Raw genomic sequence first — 22,159 nt, forward strand, 5'->3', positions numbered from 1 at the left:
AGCCAAACAGTTGTTCTACAACAGTTATGGGGAATTGCAGTATTTGCTTGACATGAAGATAGATGAACAATTCAAGGTGAACATGGGGAGTACTGATGGACACTTCTACCATTACAGATGAAGATAGTCGCCTTGTGGATGGTAAGGGTTTAAGACTTACAAAATTGAATTGGATGGAAAGAATTTTGCTTATGATGATAGAAAGGCTCACTTACTATAGGACTGCTACCAAACAACAAACTGGAATTTACTGTGGTACTTTAGGATGTTGTACTTATCAGAAATAATGGAAATGCAAGCCCTGATGGCTGGGATAGCCTAAATGAGCATGAAAGAAAGAGATTAAAGAAGATCGTATCGTTTAAAGACCTTTAAAGTGGAGATTAGCTATGCTGTGAAGATAACCATGCAAGTAATTCGAAATGTTCTATGGAGGCAGAAATTTAAAGACTTTCAAGAAGCACTGAGGATGTTTGATATCATTTTAAGGCAGTATGCTGCGAAGCTGGAATGCCTACTTGTTCGCCAATCTTTCTTTCAAGGTAATCAGAGCAACTTCACAGACATTAGAGGAGGTGTCTTTGGCTGTAGAGCTTACTTCATAGGTGAAGCCGTAATTCAAATTCAAGAGATAGCTGATCATTTACAGATACTGGTAGAAAGGGCAAGCACGTTGAGCACCAATATGAGCTACAGTCAGATCGTGGTCGAAAGTTAGCTTTGTTATTAGATAGGGTTAAGACTCTGGGCCTACAGGCGAAAGCGTATTTGTAATTCGTTTTATGAAAAGATTTTTGTTCCTTAAATAATGTTTTCTAAAATGAAACTGAATCAGAATCGATATCCTTTTGCATTCATGCATTTGCAGCAATAAGCATCTCATCGCATCATTTGCATTCAAAATTATAAAAAGACTCTAATTAGTTAAAGTTATCAAAAAGAGAAAGAAAAAGAGAAAGAGAGAAGAGGGTTATGGCTGAGTGAAAAAGAAGTTGAATGGGAATTAATGACGTTCCCTTACATATCCCTGACTTTTATGTTACGAGGGATAGCTTACCCGGAGAAGGGGGTGTTTGGAAATGAAAATCATCAATGAGGAAGGGACTGAACAAAGAAACCTTGAGGGCATTCGCCCTTACGAACCGGGAAGTTCTTTAAACAATTGGACTGCAGAAGAACTTCCTGTAATCTTTAGGAATTTTACGGAGTAATATTCAGAACACTCTTATTGCTCTAAAGCCTAGGAGTAATGAGATTTCTTTTGAGAAGTGGGCTCATGTTCAGACATTTTTATTTTTAATAAAACATACTTTTATTATTTATCCGAGTAAATACTCTTTCATTCTGATTCTTTTGACCTTTGGCATTCTTTATAAATTTTCATTTCATGTAAATAGTCATTCTTGAATTCATTTATTCTTTGTATATTCTTTTGTGTGCCTATCATAGATCCCTAGATATCAATGACACGGGCAACGATACTACAGATTCAGAGTTCCTTTTGAGTGCGATATGTGTTTAGAGGAATCTCAATACTTTGAAGGTGACAAAAATTGTGACTTGTTTCTGAATTTGTTGAAAATGGTTTATACCCCATGAAGTGGTGGTCGGAAATATAGCCTTAGAGGAAGGAAAGATTGCGAAATTGGAATTAGTTGAGGAGACAAGACAAGACATTGTTGAGACTATTATGGGAATTCAAAAATGTGGTCCAAAAACACATGCAGGAGGATTTGCAATTGCCAGAATAAACATGAGGTTTTGGGGCACTGTTGGTCCACCATGAAAAGGGATCGCATCAGTTGTACAATGAATGCCAAATTTAAGGGAGTCAAGACTTATGGGGCATGTATGTTATGGGCCCGAGCTCGTCAAAAGTTTCAAGCTGACAAAGACTCATCTTTGTGGACGTCAACTGCTCCATTAAGAGGGGAGATAGCTTCATATGCCAGTATTACAAAGTTAAAAGTCATCTATTTTTTTTAAAAAAAAAAAGAAAAAAAGATTATGTATAACTGCACAATGCCAAAAGTTTGCAGTCTTTTCAAAGATGATACGCCATACCACAGTACAACAAAGGTTTCCAAAAGAAAAGAAAAAGAAGAAAAAAAACAAATTAAAGAAGATGACCGAGACTGGTAAAAATTGGCATAAGAAACTACCGCCTACTCTCTATACTTATGCTGGGGCAAACATCTTTAATTCCAGTTGTTTCAAAGGTTCCAACCATCATCCTTGGAATGGGTGCATTGTTTGGCTTTCCCGAGCAGTCTGATGTGCCGTCAATGGTTAGCTCCAGGCGGTGGCCATTGATTTCCAGCTATGGGGCATCAGGCCGTACACAGTCTCTGAAGCTTAAAATGGTAGATTCTTTCATCAAAACCAGTTTCTGACAAAGTGGATGACGGTATCATGAAGAAAGCTCTCCTAGACTTCTATACAAGTTTAGGGAAGAGGAAACCTGATCAAATCATTATTTTCAGGGATGGGGTTAGCGAGTCTCAATTCAATCAAGTTTTGATCAAGTTATTGAGGCTTGCAAGTTCCTTGACGAGAAGTGGAACCCTAAAGATTGTGGTTATTGTTGTACGAAAAATCATTATACCAAGTTTTTTCAGCAGGGATCTCCTGAAAATGTGCTACATGGTACTGTCATTGACAACAAAGTATGACATCCAAAGAACAATGATTTTTACCTTGGTACCCATGCTGGAATGATTGGAATTACGAGGCAGACCCACTATCATGTTCTCTTAGACCAGGCTGGGTTTTCAGCTGATGATCTGCAAGAGTTTGTTCATTCTCTATCCTATATGTATCACCACAGCCATATTTGTTATGGCTCCTATTTGCTACGCTCATTTTGCAGCTTTACCGTTGGGGGAAATTTATGAAGATTAGGGATGCTTCAGAAACATCATCGAGTCATGGTGGGATGTATGCTCCAAGAGTAATCTCTGTACCTCAGCTTTCCAGGTTGAAGGATAAAGTCAGCAACTTCATTCTTGTCTGCTGAGAATCATTGAACCATCTTTTTGTAAGGTTTGAAAACAACAGCCAGGAATACTGCTAGGGCAATCTCTTTCATAGGTTTATGAATCAAGATTTTTCCTCCAAGCTTTGATGGAGTCAAGAATTTAATAACTCTACTAAACTTAACTTGAAAGTATTCATCTTAAGCAAACGTACCAAGAATGGATGACACAGACTTATGACAAAGAAGGTTCGTCCAAAAGGATTTCATAAAGGAAACCTTGTGCTGAAAGAGATCCTTCCCATGCAAAAGGATGTCGAATTGGGAAGGGCCATATGTTGCGAAGAGGGCTTTCTCTAGAGGTGCACTGATTTTGACAAGAAATGGATAGGAAGAATTTATCTGATCCAATGAATTCGGACTCGGTCAAGGAGTACTTTGTCTGAAAGAGAAGGGAAGCCAAGGTGAAAACCCGCAAAGGGCACTTTGGGACTTCTATTTCAAAAAAAAGAAAAAAAGAAAAAAAAGAAAAAAGAGAAAAAAGAAAAAAAAATGGAGAGGCCAAGGTGAAAACCCGCAAAGGGCGCCTTGAGACCAAAGGAGTTTTGAGTTGAAAACCCAAAAGGGCAGCTCAAATTTGGAAAGTCATGCAGTGACCTTGTTATACCGGATTCGACGAGAAGTGAAGTATGTTACATATCGAGGCATCAACGAATTACTTTGGATCTTTTAAACACATGTTGAACTCAAAAAAAAAAGTCTTTATGGAGTTGGTGTATAGACGCTCAAGCGGCGATATCTAGGGCATCTAACTTTTGTCCTGCTTGCTATCTTTAGATTCTCTTTCTTCTCAAAGATAAGCTATCAGATTAATTTCCTTTGTATTTTTGGACAAATTCATTCAAATTTAATTATCCTCTGGATCTATTTATTCGTCCTCTATTATTCATAAAGTGTGTTGCATAGAAATAATGATTGATGAACTAAATATCTTTACAAACGAAGTTTTCCATATTACTCTGGAAATTTCTAGATAATACAAGAAACTGAAATAAGACAGTTGTTTAAGAAATTCCTATACGTGAGGGTCGGATGTACTCGGGGAAATTGAAATTTCTTCTTCAGTCTAAATGATGATTGGATAAATCAAACGATTCGATCAGAGGATCATCTTACAGACATTTTCGGTGGGTCATAATATTTGGAGGCTGAGTGGGAGTGATATTTTGAGAGAAACAAAGATGAGCTACGACGATGGAATGAGTAGTGACGTCTAGAATAGGTTTCATATTCATAAACATTTTTCATTATAACAGGTTTAATTAGGAGCATTTGATTCATTTCGATCATAGCATCCTAATCATTAGGCATGAACTCATACACATTATACAGGTTATATCCTTCAAAGGGACAATGAAGATTGGTTCGCCTTAACCCCCTAAGCAGTAGGGTAATAGGCTAAAGCATAACAGATCTAACCTTCAAGTATTTACACTGAAGCAGATCCAAGATGATTTGGCATCTCTGTATTGTCAGGGAGCAGATCGAAGATACCAGATTTGGCATCTCTGTATTGGCAGGGAGCAGATCGAAGACATAGCTAATTTGGCTTTCACGTATTTACGTTGAAGCAAATCTAAGATGATTTAGCATCTCTGTATTGGCAGAGAGCAGATCGAAGATGACTGATTTGGCATCTATGTATTCGGTAGAGGGCAGATCGAAGACATAGCTGATTTGGCTTTCATGTGTTTACGTTGAAGCAAATCTAAGATGATTTGGCATCTCTATATTGGCAGAGAGTAGATTGAAGATAACAGATTTGGCATCTCTGTATTGGTAGAGAACAGATCAAAGATGACAGATTTGGCATCTCTATATTCGGCGGAGAGCAGATCGAAGACATAGTTGATTTGGCTTCCACGTGTTTACGTTGAAGCAAGTCTAAGATGATTTGGCATCTCTGTATTGGCAGAGAGTAGATCGAAGATAGCAGATTTGGCATCTCTATATTGGCAGAGAACAGATCAAAGATGACAGATTTGGCATCTCTGTATTCGGCGAAGAGCAGATTGAAGACATAGCTGATTTGGCTTCCACGTGTTTACGTTGAAGCAAGTCTAAGATGATTTGGCATCTTTGAATTGGCAGAGAGCAGATCGAAGATAACAGATTTGACATCTCTGTATTGGCAGAGAGCAGATCGAAGATAATAGATTTGGCGTCTCTGTATTGGCAAAGAGCATATCGAAGATAGAAGATTTGGCATCTCTGTATTGTTAGAGAGCATATGAAGAGAAGATCAACAGATTTGGCATCTCCGTATTCGACGGGGAGCAGATCCAAAATGATTTGGCATTCTTGTGTTTACAGGGAACAGATTGAAGACATAGCAGATCTGACATTCCTGTGCTTACAGCGAAGCAGATCAAAGATTTTAACATGGCATCCCTGTGTTTATAGGGAACAAGTTGAAGATAGCAGATTTTGCATCCCTGTGTTTACAGGGAACAGATCGAAGACATAGCAGATCTGACATTCCTATGCTTACAGCGAAGCAGATTGAAGATTTCAGCATGGCATCCCTGTGTTTATAGGGAACAAGTTGAAGATAGTAGATTTGGCATCTCCATATTCGACGGGGAGCAGATTAAAGACATAGTAGATCTGACCTTCATGTGTTTACATCGAAGCAGATCTAAGATGACAGATTTGGCATCTTTGTATTAGACGGGGAGCAAATTGGAGATAACAGATTTGACATCTCTGTATTAGACGGGGAGCAGATTGAAGAAGCAATTTTGGCGTCTCTGTATTAGACGGGGAGCAGATCAAAGATAGCAGATATCGCCTTCCTGAGTTACAGTGAAGCAGATTGAAGCCGTCAAGAGGCCATTTAAAGAAGATCAAGGATCAAGAACTCAAGACTCAGCGAGCCCGGGCAAAATTGGTCCTTTTATAGTCTTTGCTCTATTCCTGTTACACAGCAATAAGCAAAGAGGGACAGCTGTAGACACTCAATTTTGCCCGGGCCCAGAAATAAGTCCAAAACAAAAATAATAAACCCAAAAAAAATATGTTTATGACTTGTTTATGTTTGATTTTGGTACCTTATTAAGGCATGCGCATATGTACATTTTGAGTTATAGGTACATGCTAGTTTGGGTGAGAAAAATGGCTTGTAAAATAGCCTATTTTTGTCCACACGGACGTGTGTCTCAGTCATGTATGACACATGATCAGGTGATGCAGCTGTGTGTCCCCAGTAGCTTTTGAAGGGTTGCAAGTCAGGTTGTTACACGGCCTAGCACACAGCCAGGAACACGGGTGCATGGGGTTCTTTCGAAGGGTACACGGCCTGGCACACGGGCGTGTGGCTTAGCTACGTGAACCAAGTCAGTGAGTTACACGGGTACAAACACGAGCTAGGACGGCCGTGTGTCCCTACTTTGAATGCCCACACAACCTGAGACACAGGTGTGTCTCTTGGCCGTGTGACCTCTGCAGTGTTGAAAATTTTCATGATTTTCTGAAAAATTCTCTGAGTTTCTGATTTAGTCCCAACTTGTTTCTAATGTGTAATTAGGACCTCGAGGGCTTGTTTAAGGGACAATGCGTATGTTTTGAATTGATTTTAATGTGTTTATTTGTATGATTTGGAAAGTTTGAAATTTATGTCCGTTTGATTTGAAAACTCTGGTAATGCTCTGTAACCCTGTTCTGGTGATGGATATGGGTTAGGGGTGTTACACGGAAGCTCGTCGGAAACCTATCACACTATCCAACAACCATTTTGGTAGTTTTTGAGTATTTTGGCCAAGGTTATATATGGCATGTATAGGACCTTATTGTAATGGTAGCTCATGAATGTCTAAATGGTTGATTTAGTATGTTTATGCCTTTAAAGTTTATGTTTGATTTAATGGACTTGTAATGCTTTGTTAAGTTAGGTCATTTTGACCACTTTTAGGTAATTGAAATGCAAGGCCTTTTGGTATGTTTGTGATGGCTTGGAAATGATCATTTGTGATATGTTTGGTAGATAATTGAACTAGGTTATATGCTTGAAAAGTAGTTATGTTGCTTTGGTTTGATCCATGATGTTTTGATACAATTGTGGTGCCTAAGAATGGCATATTGGTTAGATGAATTAGGATGTTTTAAATGGCATGTTTAGGTGTGTTTGAAAGATGATTAAATCCTTTGAATGTGTGCTCAAATGGAATGGCTGATTAGATATGGTTAGGTCTTGAAATGGAAAGAATTTAGGGTTAATTTATGGATCATATGGTCGACCTCGACTCCATTACATTAGAATTTAGATTTTCATCCTTGTGGACCACCGTGTGTCGAAATGTATCCAAAGAAGTTTCATGATTTTGAAAATTTTTATTCTACATCAACAATGAGCTCGACTTTGCAACTAAGCCATTATGTCCACTTGACCCAACGACTGACCCGTTTCTTCCAACTTAAAAAGCCACCCCTTGGCCATGTAAAGAAAACCCACAACCTCCAACAACACTTTACCCTTTTTAGTGGGCTTAGCCTCTGATCCTTTGGCCTTGAAGATTGAACTAAACGAAGAAAAGGACAAGTTGACTTTAGTAACGCCAATATGGGAATGGCCTTCTTTATAAGATTCCCCATCATTAACGAATAATCTGAACATAAATCCTACATTATAATCATCAAAGTTAATACCCTTTTTACCCTTCGATTTTTCCTTCCTATTATACTTGTGTGATTTTTTCTTGACGGCCATCAAGATCCAAAATCTTCGTTTGCCATCTTTTTTGCTACCGATGAATCATCTTGCTTCTTTGTTTCTATGGTCTTCGATTTTAACTTGGTGATTTCAGGACAAGACTCTTTCATGTGTCCATATCGACCACAATAAAAGCAAGTATTACGCAAAGCCTCATATTCTACTTATTGTAAAGTTTCTCAATCCAAAGCTTCTATACGAGTAATTTTGATAGGTCAATACAAACTATCAGTCTTGCAAAACAATCTCGTATACCATTCTCTATATTGAAATCAACTTTCACAACTCTAACAATCTCCTGCAGCCCTTAAAGATGCTTTTTTTTGGGGAATACACTGAGAAGACCAGAGAGTCGAATCCATGACTTGACTATAGTTAGGAAATGTTTCGAAGGGGAAAAGGAAGGTGACCACAATTCGACGTTTAAGTAATTCTAAATAACACCTCTCGACCCTTCAAAAATAATTCTTGAATAATCATCCTTAAATTTGAACCTAACTATAAAATAATCATTCTCGATATCTATCATTTGGAAACTACTTAACAATTCCTAAAAAGACTGGATTTTATTGCATAACACATTATAACTAATTTTCTTTCCCAACACCTTTAAAATATTTGATTTCTCAATGCTTTTTTCCATCAAAAAGTGTAATTTCTTAGACAAGCTAATTGATGGCACCCTATTAACAAAACTTTTAGTAACATCTCCCTCCTTCAAATGAATATCATCATCTTTTTTAGTAACATATCCTTGAAAGAAGTTACAGATCCTACGTGCATATCAACATCCATTCCACCATTGTCGAGCGAATCAACTTCTCTAAATCTCACTTTTGGGGTTGCATGTCATTCACCAACATTGCTTATCGTTGCACCATCAAGAGAGGAAACACGCAAAGTCATAATCTTAAATTTTTTATGTTAGTTATTTTAAAACCTTATGTTATTTACTTCATGAGAATAAATCCATTTATTAAATTGGACCTATAGAACTTTAGATTATGTTAGTTTCTTCTACCATTTAAATGTTACATTTTCCATTTATTTAAAATATTCATGGAGATGAATTTCAACTAAAGAAAAATATTGCAAAATATTACCATCAAGCGGCTAGAAGAAGCAGAAGTGGACTTATTCCCCAGATATTAGATTAAGTTCGAATCCTGGAGTCAACATTGTTAGGAACGCTTTACCTGAATACCACCCCTTGACTCAAACAGGACTAGGCTCAAATCGTAAAACAAATGAGAGAACCTATGATTATACCAAAAATACAACATATTATGTTAAAAAAGCAATGATCAGATAATAAGAGTGCCTTATGCACAACAGTTTATGCAAGTCCTAACATTTCCAAAAGGAGATATTTGTGGGAGAAGCTTCGAAATATGATACCTCTTAGTAATAACCCTTGGATTTTGAGTGGGGATTTCAATTGCATTTTTTCTTTGGCTGAAAGGATAAGGGATTCAAAGCATTGGTATGGGGTGAGTAGTACCTTTAATGCCTTCATATTTAATGCCCTAATTTTAACACCCCTTACTCGGTCTGTTTGCCGGACCTAAGCTACAAGATGCTATAACAGTTAACGGAACAAATCACATGCATTTCTATCTTTAAAATTCAATAAATTAACAAAAAAAAATCATAAGCATGATTTACAAACAATTTTGAAACTTAATTGAGCTAACGAAAGCTCTTATGTTGACTCGAGTACAAATAAGGACTAAATTGAAAAATAGGAAAAATCAAAAAATAAGGTCACACGGCTGTGTGCCTAGGCCATGTTACAATTTAAAACCATGTAAGTTGGAGTCACACAATCGTATATCCAAGCCGTGTAACTCATTGAACCTGAGTGAATGCAAACTTTTACAAACAATCACACGACCATGTGGCTAGGTCGTGTGAGAGGCTAAGATCATGTTTAACCAAAACCTCCCAACTCAACAAGTGCACACGACCGTGTCACATGCCCATGTGTGCAAATAAATATCTTAACATGCAAGATACAAACCAAATTTTCACATATGCCATAAGTATACACTCAAAATGCACCCAAAGCATATCAAAACATATCATTTTCCTAATTCTAACCAATATGCCTTAAGGCACCATCACAAACATGAATCAAAACCAAAGTTTCATACCAAATAAGAAACTAACCATGTATATGTCTTATATGCCACCGAATACCAAATTTTCTATCACCTAGTATTGACTATAATACCAAACCAACAACCTATATGATTAATACCAAAATCGTGTTACATATCATCCTTACAACATTTCAAATAGGCATTAAACTATTGTATCATGTCATCCAACAAAAAATCACCTATTCAAACATTTCATATCACATTCAAGCATATCGATATTTCATATATACCATCACATTTCTCGTATTTAACTACATTCAAAACTACCATTTCAAGCCATAAGTTAACATATCAACTTGCCAACAAATACAAGCATTATAGACATAAATCATATCCTAAACATCCAAAATAAACATTTAATCATATTTAAAAAAAGATACATGCCACATAATCGAGTCTAGAACATTTAAAACTACCAAATTGAAGGCTTGATAGTGTAAGTTCTGAGGTGATCTGATCTCCACGTTCCGCAAAAGAAAATTACAAAATAGAAACATAACTGAGTAAGAATTTTATATGCTTAATAAGTTCATATGAACTAAAATAGTTAACTCACCTTATAGCACAATTAACATATCGAACTAGCTAATTAAACAATCTTCCTGTTATCACATTTCACAAATACAAGGTGATTATATCACGTTCAATCATATAATATATAACATTTCATTTCATTTCCTACTATATAACTCAATACCAATTCATTATAATATTCATTCCTAATTACATTATATATATCACCATCTAGTCGTCATTTCTATTATAAAACCATTTGGTTCCATTCAATTTCATTTAATTAGTATTATCAATTCTTGTCTACTACAGTTACATTATTCAATCATCAAATAACATTTTAATCCACAATACATATAATCATTTTGATCATATGACATTTTCAATTTATACAATATCGAACAATCGATTTCTTTTAAATTTAACCATTTATCAATCATCATTATCTGTTTGTAACAACAATTTAGCTTGATGAACTCTAAAAAATAGATACGAATACACAAGTATCGACCCAAAACACGCTTAATTACTTAAATGAGCTTTACCATCCAAGAACACGCCTGGGCACTGAGTGCCAAGCCTGTAGGCTAAACATACCTCCAAAAACATGCTTGGGCACTAAGTGCCAAGCCTATAAGCTACACATCCTCCCGCAGAAACACGCTTGAACCACTGTGGATATAACTTGATAATCCATAACAAATGTTGGATTTCGGTACAATATATGAATATACAGTACATCATCATCTCATCTCTTATCAAACCCGTATAGCGCATGAAATAACCTTATTGGCATGCCAATTGTATCCTTTCTTGTGTTGACCCGGGCTCAGTACACATATCAGAATAATACTTTTCAATCCAGTCCTTTTTCTCACCTTTTTATCAGTTTGTAAATATTTCGAACACATTCAATATCACAAATTACACAATTCAAATATGAACATTACAAAAATACACATAGCTATACCAAATAAACTTACCAAGGCAAACAACAAAAGCAGAAGTGTTAGGGACTAATCTATAATTATCCTTTTCCCCCAATTATCTACCGGTTCTTGATCTCTACAATAATTTATTTCCAATTATCAGTTCCATACACTTTAAATCATCTCATTTCATGTATACAACATCTTTTATTCATTTTTCACAATTTCCTAAAAGTTTTGCTTTTATTCAATTTAATCTTTAAAATCGAAACAAGCATATTCTTCACATTTAAACCCCAAAATTTAAATCCAACTTTAATCTCATCCGAATATAGCCTTAATGCATCTATATTTATAATAATTTCATGTTAATTTCAACATATTTCTATTTTGGTCCCTAAACTCAAAACTAACAAAAATCAATTTATAAAAATAATCCTATTTCATATCAAATCTTCAAACCCAACCATTAATCATCTAAAACCTTCAAGAAAAACAATGGTAACTTTTAAAATCTTTGAAAGATTTACGATTTGAAAAAAGAGTTTCAATTTCACTTTTAAAAACGGTAACTTTTAAAACCATGGGCTAGCTAGATTAAGCTACAACGATCTCAAAAACATAAAATTTACGAAAAATGGGCTTCAATTTCACTTACATGCAAGAATAGAAGCTTGACCAAATGCTCTTAGGTTCAAAATGGTGGTTTTAGCCACTAACTTTAAAAATGGCTTATTTTATATATAGAACCTTAAACAATTATTAATCAAGCCTTTTAACAATTAAAAATCAATATCGATTAACTTTTATGATTTTTACGATTTAGTCCTTATATCTTAATTAACCCTCTAATCACTAAACTTTTCGGACCACAATTAAATACACCTATATAAGAAATTTTTAGATATTTAATAAAAATATTTACAGGCTCAGTTTATGGAAACAAGGTCCCAAAACCTTATTTTTTCAAAACTACTAACTTTAGGTTCAAACCACTTATACTTTAAGTAATCGTCCAATTAGCAAAATTTTTCAAATCAAAATTCACTATAACACTTTATTTGACTCATAAATATTAAAAAATAATATTTACGGACTCACTTGTCCAAATTGTGGTCTCGAAAACACTATTTCTGACACCACTAAAAATGGGTTATTACATTAATTACACTTGGTTTGAAGGGAGTTTGTATCAACTATTGGATAGATTTTTATATTCTGACAACTGATTAGCTTTCTTCCCTAAGTAGAGATTTCTCGTTTGCCTCGGTTTTGGTCAGATCATCGACCCCTTCTTTTGCAAGTGTTACCTTCTGATATGGGTAATACACCACACCTTTTGTAATGACCTAATTTTCTTCGGTGTCGAAAAAAGGGTTCAATCTTGAAATTTTTGAAATCGAGCCATTTAAAATTTTAAATAAAAAAGTTAGCAAGTCGAATATATGATTATATTAAGTTGTTTTATAAATAGTACAATGATTAATTACAAAGTGAATAAATGAAGAATTTTTTAGTGAAGCACTAAAAAAGGTCCTTGATTTATAACTTTTCCATAGTTAATTATGAGTTAGTGGCTTAGAGTGATCTAGACCGTTGGTCTCCATTATAATGACCTTATAATCTTATCAACCATTGATTTTAGTAATTAAATTAAGTTAAATAAGTTAATATAATAAGATTCTATAATAGGAGAGAGAATAAAACCTAAAAGGCAAGTCTTTATCGTCTTCTTATAAGTTGATCGAACCTTTGCAAAAGAGATAGGAAAATTTCTTAGTTTCTTTTCTTCTTTTTGGACACCATAGTTGAGGTAAGGGTGAATTTTCAGGAATTTTTAGTATTAAGATTAGATCTTCCAAGCCTAGTCCTTAGATTAATGAATTATTGATGTTTTGATTGAAATTTCATAGTTGAAAAGCTTAGAAAATTTAGTTGTTAATGATTCGCACCCATTCATTAGTCTCAAATTAACCGGCGAGATTGAGAGATAAATTGGATTAATTCATCTAAATCAGTAAAATTGAGATCGAAAGATAAAATGAAGCCACTTAGTAATTTAAGAGATTTAAGTCCCTTGTTCGAGGACTGGCGAACCACATCAAAATCAACTAACCACCGTTAGTCATTTATTTGGTTAATTTCTTAGTTTTGTACTCTTTGCAATTTAGTCTCTAGATTAGCATATTTAATTTTCTTACGAAGTTTTCTTGTTATGATTTGTCATACTATAATATTGTATCAGTAGCCGTTTAGACTCTAGAATGTATGTTACTTATCACTCAATTGCCATCTCCTTTGGGTTTGATCCTTGAAATACTCCGATGTTCCATTGTAACACTACAAATATTATAACTGACTTGTACGCTTGCAATAAAGCTACACTTTAAAATTGTTTTATAAAATCATTTGTTTTACATGCACGTGCGAATGCAATCAATAACTTAATCTCTCCCCCTCCCCCCATACACACCCCTTGAAAGGAATTACGGCTTTTCATTTATTTCTAATGAATGCCACTCAATAAATTCTTATAACAAGTTGGACTTTCAGTTAATTCTCCAAAATTTATCCATTGAGTTTGTTGGTCATGAGTTTCTTCAAAGTGGATAGAAATGAACTCCTAGACAAATGCATTCAACTTAATCTTTAACTAGCAAGTTTTATTTCCAATGATTTTAAAATTTAGTATTTTGATGTTTTGATGTTCCCCTCCTTGACTTCTTTGAGACATTGAGTTCATATAATAACTAATTTGGTTCAAACTAACTACTTTGATTCAAAATTCTAAAACCTCAAGTTCTCATTAATCAAAATTACCTTACACTTTAAAAGTAACATCTTATTCAATTGAACTTAATGGTTTTCTTTACTTTTTTTTTAAAAAAATGGTGCATTTGTTTTATTTGAAGGAAAAAACATAAATCTATTACATATAGCATAGTTTGAAAAGGAAGATCTAACCTTAACATGGTTTGTATTTTTAATGTAAAGGAACCGTTACTAATATTTAAATTTGTATATAAATCTAATTCAATGTCATGATTTAAGAATTTGTTGGGGATAAACTCGATTAAGCAACGAACAAGTAAAATAACAAAGAAATTGAAAAGATCGAACACTAATGCTTTATGTGGAAAAACCCTTCTGAAGAGAAAAAAAAACCATAGGCAAAGATAATTTCACTATAACAAAAAAAATGATGAGTACAAATATATAGATAAAACTATACTCCAAAACTTGAAATAAGAATCCTCAAAAAGTAAACACAAGATTCTCTGAAATCTTGTAAAAGTTAATACTTAAATGTGTACTGAGTTATTTTTCTAGGGCAGAAAAGGGCCTATTTATAGGCTAAATTTCATAGGTCAAAAATATAAAAATAACCTACACTAATCAGATTTTAAGTGGGAAACTAAAAATAGAGTTAACTGAGAGAAGAAAATTCGAAAAATACAAGGCATAACTCCACAAATCTTTACCTTGAATCATATTTCCACAATGCCTTTTTTGTCAAAGCCCACCATAGGCTTATCTCGAACTATGCAGGATATTAACTGAGTCGAAGTTGTGCTTAGAATTTAGAAGTCTTCTAGTCGTCGACTAATACATTACTGAATGAAAATTGACTCGGTTCTGATTTCTATGAACGCAGTGTGCTATCTTTTCAAAACTTACATCCAAAAGAGAACCTTTTTTATACGAAATAGTCATACCTTTTTTCCCTCCTATGACTAAGTTGTCTCCACTTTAAACGAGTCGACTTCGACTCCTTAACAGATTAGGGATGTCCTATTTCACTGGTTACCGTTGATCTTTCCTAAACATAAATATTGTCAGTCTTTTTACCTTTCATCAAAATGAGAGCCCTATGGGATACCTAAATGTCGCTTGACTTAATGTTAATTCCACAACCCTTTAAGTCCAAAATTCCTAAGAAGATGAGATTTTTCTTTAAGTCAGGCACATGTCTGACATCTGACAGTGTCTTAATTGTCCCGTCATACATCCTAATCTAAATAGTATCAATACCGGTTACCTTAATAGGTGAAAAAGTCCTCATGTGCACAACTCCACTTTCAACTAAACTGTATGTGGAGAACTAGTCCTTGTTGGGACACATATGGAAAGAACACCCTGAATCTAAGATCCACTCAGACGTAAGTTCAGAGATTTCACTTGTTGACACCAACAAGAAATCATCACCCTTTTCATTGGTCAAATTAGCATAAGCTAAACCTTCCTCATTACTCTCAGCAGCCCTTTTGTTTCGCAGTTTGTAACAATCTGCCTTGATGTGACCTAACTTCTTAGAATAGCGGCATCTCTTGTCTCGCTTCCTTAATGCTAACAAAATCGGGGCTTGCCTATCTGACTTGCTATTTGAACCAAACTCATTGTCGAGTTTTTCTTTTCTCAGTAGATGACCTTTTAGATCCTCAAACAAGATATTATCTCTGTCATGAATCAAGGTTTCCTTGAAACACTTGTATAAATGGGGTAAAGAGCACAATTATAGCATAGTTTGATCTTCATTATCAATCTGAGCCTCAACATTTTTTAAATCATTCAAAATATGGAGATACTAAACTTTCAAACCCAAAATAAGAACCCGCAAAACTAACACAAAATTCTCTGAAAGCTTGTAAAAGTTAATACTTAAATGTATAATGAGTTATTTTTCTAGGGTGGAAAATGGCCTATTTATACGCTAAATTTGTAGGTCAAATAATATAAAAATAACCTACACTAATTTGATTTTAATGGGAAACTAAAAATAAAGTTTAACTAGGAGAAGAAAAATCTAAAAATACGAGGCATAACTCCACAAATCTCCACCTTAGCTCGTATTTCCACAACGTCTTCTTTGCCAAAGCTTACCATAGGTTTATCTAGAACTATGCAAGATATTAACTAAGTCAAAGTCGTACTTGGAAGTTGAAAGTCTTTTAATCTTTAATTTGTGCACTGCCAAATCAAAATTGACCTGGGTCTGATTTCCACAAACGTAGTGCTCTATTTTTTCAAAACCTACATCCAAAAGAGAACATCTGTTATACAAAACTGTCATACCTTTGTCCCTCCTATAACCAAGTTGTCTTCGCTTCAAACAAGTCGACTTCGACTCATTAATAGACGAGGGACGTCTTGTTTCACCGGTCACCATTGATCCTTCCAGAACATAAAGATTGTCAATATTTTTACCTTTTATCAAAACAAGAGCCCCATGGGATACCTTAATGTCGCTTGGCTCAATGTTAATTCTACAACCCTTTGAGTCCAAAATTCTCAAGGAGATGAGATTTTTCTTTAAGTCAGGCACATGCCTGACATCTAACAGTTTCCTAATTGTCTCGTCATGCATCCTAATCTAAATAGTACCAATATTGGTTACCTAACTGGGTGAACCATTTCTCATGCGCACAAATCTACCTTCAATTGAATTGTATGTGGAGAACCAGTCCTTGTTGGGACACACGTGGAAAGAACACCCTGAATCCAGGATCTACTCGGGTGTAAGCACAGAATTTTCTCTTTTTGACACCAACAAGAAATCATCACCATTGTCATCGTTCAAATTACCACCAACTAAATCTTCCTCGTAGCTCTTAGTAGCCCTTTTATTTCGCAGTTTGTAACAATTGCCTTAATGTGACCTAACTTTTTACAATAGTGACACCTCTTGTCTCGATTCCTTGATGCTACCAATATCGAGGCTTGCCTATCTGACATGTTTTTTTGAGTCAAACTCATTGTCGAATTTATATTTGCTCAACAGATGACCCTTCACATCCTCGAACGAGAGGTTATCTCTGCCATAAATCAATGTTTCCCTAATAGACTTGTATGAAGGGGGTAAAGAGCACAACAATAGCATAGCTTGATCTTCATTATCAATCTGAACCTCAACATTTTTTAAATCATTCAAAAGAGTAATAAATTAACTGATGCGACCTCTGAGGTGCTCACTTTCATATATGCAGAACATGTATAAACATTATTTCAACACCAATCGGTTAGCCAGAGACTTTGCCGCGTAAAGGGTTTCTAACATTTTCCATAAGGTGAATGTCGTTTTCTCCATCAAAACCTCCTACAATACATTATTTGTTAGACAAAATTGAATCATAAATAGAGTTTTTTATCTAACCTATCTCATTCTGATTTATCCATGTCTGCAAACTTCTTTTCTGTAAAGACCTTCTCAAGATTGCTCTAAATCATAATTGTTGTCATCCGAACTTGCCACAGATTAAAATTTGTGAGGCCATCGAACTTATCAATATCAAACCTTGTTGTGGCCATCTTTGAGCAGATTGATTGCGAAAATCGAACTAGCTCTGATATCAGTTTGTTGGGGATAAACTCGATTAAGTAACAAACAAGTAAAATAACAAAGAAATTGAAAATATCGAAAATAAATATTGTACGTGGAAAACCTCCTTCGAAGATGATAAAAAACCACAGGCAAAGATAATTTCACTATAACGACAAAAACAAAGAGTATAAAGATTGAGATAAAACTAAACCCCGAAACTCGAAATAAGAACCCTTAAAACGTAAACAGAAAATTCTCTGAAAGCTTGTAAAAGCTAATACCTAAATGTGTAATGGGTTATTTTTCTAGGGTGGAAAATAACATATTTATAGGCTAAATTCGTAAGTTAAATAATGTTAAAATAACCAACACTAATCAGAGTTTAAGTAGGAAACTAAAAAAAGAGTTTAATTGGGAGAAGAAAAATACAAAAATACGAGACATAACTCCACAAAATAATTACTTTTTTTTTTCTCTCACACATCTCAGCAAGAAATTTTAATCTCGATTATAATTGCTTTCATGGTGGTTCTCATGTTAGCTTAGATTTGTTAAGAAACACTAAGTGAAAGTTTATAAATAAATTATAAGACACTCAATTTTCTCTAAAAGTTGTAGAGGTTTTAGTTTTAAATTTTAGTTTCGATCTTTCTTTTTTTTTTTGTTGAAATTATTCTTTCTTAATATCACTTGTATCAAATTTTATCACAAATTATTTTTGGTGGTTGATTATTCTTTCTTAATATCACTTGTATTGAATATAGTATGCTCAAAACTTTTGAAATTAGTATAAATAGAGGATGTTATCATCTAAATGAGTAATAAAGGGTTGGGTTTTGACCCTTTTATATATATATAATATGATTATTTTTTTAAAGAAAAATAATCATCCAAAGAGTGTCAATCACAAGATCAAATCATCTTAGAACATTTTTATGCTTCAATTTCCAATTATCGTTTAATTAACTTTTTGATGTATGGATGATAAAATTTTTATTTACTTTACAAATAAATGGTTATATGTCTATTTTTAAAGAAATATTTATCAACCTATAATTTAATTATTACATAAATTTTTTATGACTCTATTTTAATGTCAAATTTTTCTATCACCAATATAATAATATTTTAACATTTAATAACATATTAAACAATACTTCCTAATATGATAATATTTTTACATGCTAAGAAAAATGATAATTCGAGTTAAAAAATAATTGAAGTACAAAACCATAACATGCTATGTTATTATTATTAATTTTAGATTATATATTTCATTGTTTGTTTAATGTTATTTTCAATTTATTTTGTATACCGACGTGCATGAAATAGAATTACTAGTAATTAATAATTTAAAAAAAGTGAGAATGGAATGGTAGGTTTGTAATTAGGGGGAAAAGATGGGAGTGAAATGGAAAGAAAAGGAAAAGGTATTGTGTGTGTGTCCCACAGGGTACCAACTCCTCCCTTTTGGGGTGGTAGTTGGAGTTGGGAAAAGGCATCGGACGTAGGCTCATGTGCACCGTTGCGGCGATAGGGACCCACTCTTCGCACACCACTTGTGGGTCCTACTCCTAATCCCTCTTTCTCCGCCCTGTAAGCTTCCGATGGAGTTCGTATAAATATTAATAAAATTAATTTGAAATTTTTAATATTAATAAATAGTAAATTCAAGTTTTTTTCAGAAGATTTCTTTCTCTTTTTATAAAATCAGATTACAGCGCAACTCAATGGATAGTTGATAGTTCTAACCTTTTCCACCTTGGGTTTTTTTTTTTTTTAGAAAATTGATACAACTTATAAAGTTAATCACAAATTGGAATTGAACCAAAATTTTCAATGTCCTAGGATTATCTTTGGTCAAAATATGATAGAAAGTAATAGCTTGGTGTATTTAAGAGTTAGTCAAAATAAAAAGTTGTGATATTAATAATGCAGAGGGCAGAGGTGCATGCATTTTGTTCCCCTCCTAAAATTAATTTCTTTACACGTTTCATTTGAAAACGTGATGACTCAAATCAATTTTGCCATAAAAAAACATTTAATTCAAATATGGGCTTCTGCTTTTGCTAATACAAACAAAGACTTGGTTGAAATTTTTAATTTTTTCTCATAGTTTTAGTTAAAACCAACAAATTAGCAAATCATTTGAAGATTGTTAGTGGCCAAGGGTGAAATTGTACTGTTTGACAATTAGGGCAAAAATAAAGAAAGAAAGGGTGGGGGCATGTTATGGTAGAGATAGGTAGCAAAAGCGTAGGTGGTGGGGAAAAGAGTTCCGAAATAATGATGAGAGAGAGAGAGAGAGAGAGAGAGAGAGAGAAAGGGGATAAGATATAAATAAAAAGTATGTGGCTGAGAGGTGTACAGTTCAAACTTGAAATGGTTAGGTCAGATGGGTATGGGCCAATGCCATGGATGGATCTCAATGGCCAATCAAACTCTTTCTTCTCAACAACGACTTATGTCTGCATTATAACCATCTCATTTCCCATCAGCTTTTAATTTTTATAAATTCTCATCCAACTATTAACATATTTAAAATTCTTCATTATCAAATTTTAATATTTTCATCGGAATGTTGGCGTGCCTTTTTTCTATTGATAAAATAATAAATTTAGATCTCACATTTATACATTCGGTTAATTTTTTTAGTGAATTATAATAATAGAGTAAAGCTGCATAACAAACGCGATTAACACGACTCTAGTCGAAGCCACACTTGAGGCAGTAAACACTTTTGACCATCAAACCATCATATAGGGTTTACATTCTGTCAATTTAATCATGATTCTTAAATTTTAAAAATTAAAAATTATCTAAAAGTTTATTTTTCCATGAAAATACATAAAATTATAAAATAATTATAAATAATTATCTACTTTTCTCACTTTCTAACATCACATTTATTTATTAAAATAATTATTATATAAATAAAATAATTTAAGGGAGAAAAATTATGAAGAAGACTTAGGCATAGTCAATTTTTCCCTTTTCTTTCAACATTAACCACCATTATATTCAGATTGGGTCAAAAACTACAAACTAAGATTGAAAAGGATAAAAATCAATGTCTTTAGATTGTTTCCCAAAATAGTTTGTTGCCTTTGAGATTCTACTTGAGGGCAAGTATGATTGGGAATATATGAATGAGGATGAGGTTGTGTTATGTTAGTAGCTCTACAACAAATTCCTAGTTCTATGGCACGACAACAATGGATGTGGAAATCAAAGAGTTCGGAGTAAGAGTTATTAGTGTTGGTGATTGTGGGTGAAAGTGGACCCCTTAGTCAATAAATTTTGTGAGGACTAAAGAACAAGGCTGGATGTATAATAAATAAAACTAAAAAATGAAAAAGATTGTGGATTTTTAAAAAATTAATTTATTTATAAAATTATTGTTTTAATAAATAAATTTCATGTTAGAAAATAATAGATATTCATTTATTTATAATTCTATGTGTTTTTTTTTATAAATCTTATGTATTTTTATCGAAAAATGAATTGTTAAATATTTTTTATATTTTTAAAGTTTAAAAATTTTATTTTTTATCTTTTAAGAATCAATATTAAATTACTAGAATGTATAAAATTAAGGATAAAATTTGTTGAAATTTTTAGAATTAGAATCAAATTAATAGAATCTATAAATATTAGAAGGCTAAATTTGTTATTATGCCAATAAAAAAGTCACATAGACATTCTCTTAGTAATTTAATGAAAGAGTGATCAAAATATTAAATTTTAATACCACCAATAACTAAAAGAAAAAAAAACCCTGATGGTGAAAACAAAAATACAATAATAATTGGGTGACTATTTATAAATTTACCCCAAAAAAGTTGATTTCTTTTTTTTTTTTTTTTTTGAATTAAATTTATTGGGCCCTCCTCTCACAGAACTGTGCCCCCATGTTAAATTTCCACATAAATCTCCCTACCTGCCCAACATTATCTTCCTAAATCTATGCAAACAGAGAAGAGGTGGGACCTGTAAATGTAATTCACCTTCTCTTGTTTTGGTACTTACATGGTAAATCCACCAAACAATTCTTCCTTTTCATGGTTTTATAAGCAGTAAAACCTTAAAATTCTTGGCAAATGAATCTCATTGACTGTTGATTTAAATTGCGGTTGGTGAATCTAATAAGTACATTTACCTAATTCATTCCCTTTCTCTAAACAACCTTTTGCTACTAAAAGGAATAAATATGGTAGGGCTGCCCATACAACTAACGAACCAGGGTTCTAGAAGGAAGCCCATCATTTGGTAGGTTGAAGTTTCCCACCTTTCAAATTCATGCCAAATATTGGTCATTTTGGGCACAAAGCTAAAAGGGCCTGGGGCAGTACCACTGCTGCCTAGATTCCTAACTGCTAATTCAGGAGATGAACAAAAGGCTAATTCCTTGTATTTAGACCATGCCCCCATTCTATTGAAATTGCAATAAATCCACCCCTTAGTTTATTCATAAGTTTGCTCCTTAACGCTATT

The 22,159-nt window shown here is 33.7% G+C and overlaps 1 pseudogene; it reads left to right on the forward strand.

Annotated features, from left to right (window-relative positions):
• The first annotated feature begins 2,180 nt into the window (after positions 1-2,180).
• LOC107921458 (protein argonaute 4-like) lies at positions 2,181-2,974 on the forward strand (annotated as a pseudogene).
• The last annotated feature ends 19,185 nt before the right edge of the window (positions 2,975-22,159 follow it).

The sequence above is a fragment of the Gossypium hirsutum genome, chromosome A12 (assembly GCF_007990345.1).
Source record: "Gossypium hirsutum isolate 1008001.06 chromosome A12, Gossypium_hirsutum_v2.1, whole genome shotgun sequence".
NCBI lineage: Eukaryota > Viridiplantae > Streptophyta > Magnoliopsida > Malvales > Malvaceae > Gossypium > Gossypium hirsutum.